At 31.8% G+C, this 5,334-nt stretch overlaps 1 pseudogene; it reads right to left on the bottom strand.

The window, feature by feature from the left end:
• Positions 1 to 2,857: 2,857 nt before the first annotated feature.
• Positions 2,858 to 3,769, bottom strand: LOC131036399 (ADP-ribosylation factor-like; annotated as a pseudogene).
• Between the last annotated feature and the right edge of the window lie 1,565 nt (positions 3,770 to 5,334).

The raw sequence follows: 5,334 nt of genomic DNA, 5'->3' as shown, positions 1-5,334 counted from the left end.
AGAGTCGTCATTTGTCCAGTAAGGCTAAAATTAACCACATTTAAAGAAATAAAAATAAAACCCCCAACATATATTCATGATTAATTTATAAAGAAACCCAAATATATGTTTTCATTAAAATGAAATAAATTCTGAATTAAATATATATATAATAATATAATATATGTATATGAATATATATTCATCGAATATATACAACATAAATATATCACATTAAAATATATATATATATATATATTTAAAACATAAAAACTAAATTTTATGAATATACTCTGATTCCCAAATATCCCAAAACAATATTACATTATTATTTCTTTTAAAAACTATATACATATATAAAAACATATATATATATATATATATATATATATATATACCAAATATAAAAAAATAAAATAAAATTCCAAATTTCATAACCCACTGCTCAGCGCTGCACACACAGGGAAGGGCAAAAATAAGTTTGGTTTCTTGGTAGCTTTGCTACCATATGGTAGCATGCTACAATATGATACTGCTACCTTACAGTAGCACTACTACTGCTACCATATGGCAGCTTTGGTACTGTCAGTAGCAAGCTACCACCCCCTCTCCCAATATTTTTTTTTTTTAATTTTTATTTTTTAAATTCTTTTAATTTTATTTTATTTTATAAAAGATTAAAAAGAAACTCATTCCCAACACTCTGAGAAAACAAAGTTTAATAAAATCACAAACATTAAAAAAAAAAAACTAATTTATTTTCAAATAAATTTCTAGGCAAACAAATAATTGGAAGACTCCCCAAACAGCAAATTTTTAGACAAAATTATGAGGATAACAAGTCATAAGGCAAAATTTTAAACCCAAATATTCTAATTTTCTCCACACCCAGGAAGAACACAAACACACTCAGGAAGAAGAAATTCCCAAAAAATTTACCAGCATAACTTTCCTTTCATAATAAATTCCAAAATTCACACAATAGCCAAACCAATTCCTTTCCCAAACCAGGAAATAAGGAATTTAAACACAGATTTTAAAACTTGAAATAAACCCAGAAAGAATCCATTTTCTAAATTAAAAATCCATCTCCTTCAAACTTGACAAACTAATTCTGGAAAGAGTTTAAACAACCAAAATCTATTCCATTTCCCAAATTTAAACCAATTTCAAAACTCCCCAAACAAAGATCTTTCAAGAAATCAATACACACAGAGGTATTTCCAAAGCTAAATTTCAAATTTTCAAAACCAAATAAAGATAAGAAAACACCCAACTTGTGATAGCAATCCTGGAAGAATACTCTACAAACCACTTGAATCAAATTTCCAAGCTCTAGTTCTGGTTTCCAATTTGGCCTCCAAAAATTTCTCCTCCCTTCATTCTCGTGAGCTCTCAGGCATATATGGAGAAAAATATTTCAACCTAAAATTTTAGGTTGAAAATGTTTTCTCGTCCAATCACAATTTTCAATTTAAAAATTACTTTTCTAATTTCTTTCAAAAAGGTAAATGGAAATTTCATTTTTTTTAAATCATTTCTTTTCTCAATAGAATTTAATCAACTTTTCCTAAAAAGTGATAAAGGCAATAATTTAACTCTATTTTTATTTATTTTTTAAATCTAAAAAGCAATAGCATGCAATTAACTTTATTTATTTTTCCACTTGATTTAAATATGATCACTTTTCCAATATAATGCAATTATCAATTTAAATTTAATAACTTCATTCAATTAACTAAGTCTATAACACAAAGGCATAATAATACATAAATTAAATACACCAACTATGAAATGACGCCATACACTCAAATAAATAATCTAACCCACTAGGGCACACAAAATGAGAAAAAACCATACGAAGACTCTAAAAAAATCAAACGAACAAAACTTGAAGATCGAACAAACAGAAGAGACAACCAACTAACGACACTCACATGAGTGTAACTGAGGGTAAGAGTTAGGATCAACAACTATCTCCTCCACTCCCATCGGACAAATAAGGCACACTCAGACTTGTGAAGCCAGGTGGAGACAATACCCCGTACCTACCCGGTACTTGTACCTGCAATGTTTAGCATCATCCAACCACACATGCATATAGATGAATATATATAATCAGACATGACATGCACACGGATGGAGAAAAATTGTGACGTTCCCTATCTCACCGAAGTGTGAAGGAAAATCATCCCCTTGCATCCCATACACTTGTAAACATGCAACATATAAATAACACATCGCATAGGTAAGGTATAAGTGTCAGTCCATGACAATAATCCATAAAAATAGCATTAATCAAAAGTACTGAAATACTGTAAGAAAGCATACATCGCATATCTAGTAAACGCATGAAATAACATCGAATAAGTCTGAATAAAGTATAGCAGTAATGTAACAACTGAAAAGTCAACTAAAGTAAAATATAAGTCTAACAAGTTCGATCAAGAAGGGGTACTACAGTTTTTTTTTAAAAATCATAATGTATTCTGGAAAAATTTCCTAGAAAATTTTTGAGAAAACTTCTGAGATTATACATAGTGGATGGGGGTTTGTTTTAAATTCAAAACAAAAAATAAAGCAAAAAATTAATTATATTGGGGAGGGGGTTTGCAAGCCATGGCCCTCGACCCATGGTAGGGGGAGTTGTAGCTTCCCTAGGCCATGGGGAGATGCCTTGGCTATGGAGGCCAAGGCTGTTGGGAGACCACGACATGGTCCCCACAGCAACCTCCCTTCCCATTGGTAAGGGAGCCTACAAAAAAAATAAAAATATAAAGTTTTATTTTATTTTGTTTTAAAAGGTTTTTTTTTATGTTAATTTTTAATTAATATATATATATAGTGTTTTGTTTATATATATATATATATATATATATTTAAAACATAGAAATGGAGGTTCTATATATAGAGATCGCTCTTCAAAGTTGAACATACCACAAGCAAATAAAACCACAAAACTGGGGCTCTATATAATAGGTCACTTCTTTAGACTTGAAATACTCCACAATAAACCAACTTCCCAGTACAGACGAACACAAAGTTGGCCAGAAAAATTAGAATAGAAAATAATTCATAGATATATTATAGCTAGACCCACTACAAAATGTGTAATAGAATAGAATAACTGCAGCTATCATAATTCCAATGCAGCCCTATAAAAATGCACCCCTTTACTTGTCCACGTTTCATCCTCAAGCCTTGTTTGCAATGTTGTTTGAAAGCCAATCCAAGCCTTCATATAAGCCTTCACTAGATGTAGCACAAGTGCTATGAATATACCAATGATGCTAATGTAGAGAATGCAAACCAAGCTTGTCAGTGATCTCTACAGCATTCATAGCATCCGGAAGATCCTGCTTGTTTGCAAACACGAGGAGCACAGTATCTCACAACTCATCCTCATTCAACATCCTATGAAGCTCACCCCTTGCCTCAACTACATAGTCCCTATCATTTTTGTCTACTACAAAGAGTATTCTGGAAGTAGTGTCTCTAAAGTGGTCAAATCTTGTCCTGGCCCCCCACATCCCAAACAGTGAAGCTGATATTCTTGTATTCAACTGTCTCTACATTGAATCCAATAGTTGGAATTATGGTGACGATCTCTCCCAGCTTGAGCTTGTACAAAATGGTAGTCTTACCAGCTGCATCAAGCCCTACCATTAGGATGCACATCTCCTTTTTGGCAAAGAGTCTTTGAAAAAGCTTGGTAAAAGTCAAACCCATCTTGACAGCTCAAAAACTTGACAGGTATGCAAAATCTTCAGGGATCCAAATGAAATTGTTTGAATTGTTTTGTTTATATTTTTTATTATGCATGGAGAGACATATATAATTTGGAAATGGATATAATAGATAAGTTATTTGAAAGAAAATGGAAATGATTATTTTAATTTGCAAAATTAAATAATATTTTATTTGGAAATTTGGAAAATTAAATAAAATATTATTTGGAAATTTTGAAAATTAAATAATGTATTATTTGTGAAATTTCAAAATTAAATAATATATTACTTGGGGAATTTGGGAATGGGAAATGAAAAAAAAATAGATATAGTTGGAAATTTAATGATATTTTCATTTTAGAGAAATATTGATTAATTTTATATTTTTACATATATTGGAAAATAGGCAAATTATATAATTGTAATTTTGGTATTGAAATTATTATGTAATGATGACTTTTCCAATGATGTATTTTAAAAATTTAGATTAATTAAAAAACTTTGGTCAATTTGTATTTTAACAAAATGGAAAAATTAACGTCACATTAGAGTAGAAAAGATGTGTATTTTCATTTACTATATTCACATTTGCTTTCAAAAATTGCAAGTCCTTGATTTTGAGTATTGATTGTTTTCATGTTGTTGGTTTGTAACTGGTCATGTCTTTTATCAAAGAGTATCAATTGGTTATCTGTGTACAAGGGATTGTTTGGTCAAGTGGTTTTCTATTGCTTTGAACTTCGTATACTATTTCTTGTGTATACCTTGGTTTTGGGAGTTTGTCTAATTTGTGGTTAAGTGTCATATGGGAGAGTGGCTTTCGAGTGGAGGTCGCGCCCAAAGTGGTAAGAAGGATAACCCATCAAAAAAATTCTAAGAAAGTGATAACTTAATAATTTATTAGTGGGTTTGGTAGATGGAAACACTAAATAAGATAAGTGTGTCTCACGCATGGGTTGAGTGCCAGTACAGACTCAGGATGTAGTGAGAAGGCCTGGAATGGCAAACCAACAACCTTGTCAACACGAAAAGATTGTTTGGGTCCACATGAGACTTGGATGGACCCAAAGGTTTGGGAGAGGTTGCCAGGGTAACCCAGTGGATAGGGGTCAGGACCTATGGAGGCCTGCCAGGGTAACCATACCAAGCTATGTGATGACACTCTTCCCTTATGTTCACTAGTGTGCAGTTTGTGTTGCTTTTGCTTGGAGCACTATTGTGGGAGTCATATCTGGTTTTTTATGATTTTTGTGAGTACCTGATATTCATGTTAGATCTTGTGGCACTTATGATGGAATGCGAGTATTTAGTTTCATTGGTGCTCCAATTGCTCTCTTGTATTTACTCTATATTATGTTTCAAATGGGTCCTCTTTCTTCTTCTTCGATCATCCATGTATCTCTTGGACCTTATGTGGTCATATGTATCATTTGTTTTTGTACGCCTTGATGGAAAGGTATAATTTATGTGAACCTTATGTATTTTTCACCCATTATTAATTAAGAAGGGTCTTGCATTTGAAGCAGACCCGGAGATGTAGCCCATTAGGGGTGAACTATGATATCAATTTTGGTGTTGTATGGTGTATGTGTTCATTTGGTTCCTTTTTGTTTTGGATATATGAATG

This window comes from Cryptomeria japonica, chromosome 10 (assembly GCF_030272615.1).
Source record: "Cryptomeria japonica chromosome 10, Sugi_1.0, whole genome shotgun sequence".
NCBI classification, from domain to species: domain Eukaryota; kingdom Viridiplantae; phylum Streptophyta; class Pinopsida; order Cupressales; family Cupressaceae; genus Cryptomeria; species Cryptomeria japonica.
This window is presented reverse-complemented; position numbering and strand designations above follow the sequence as displayed.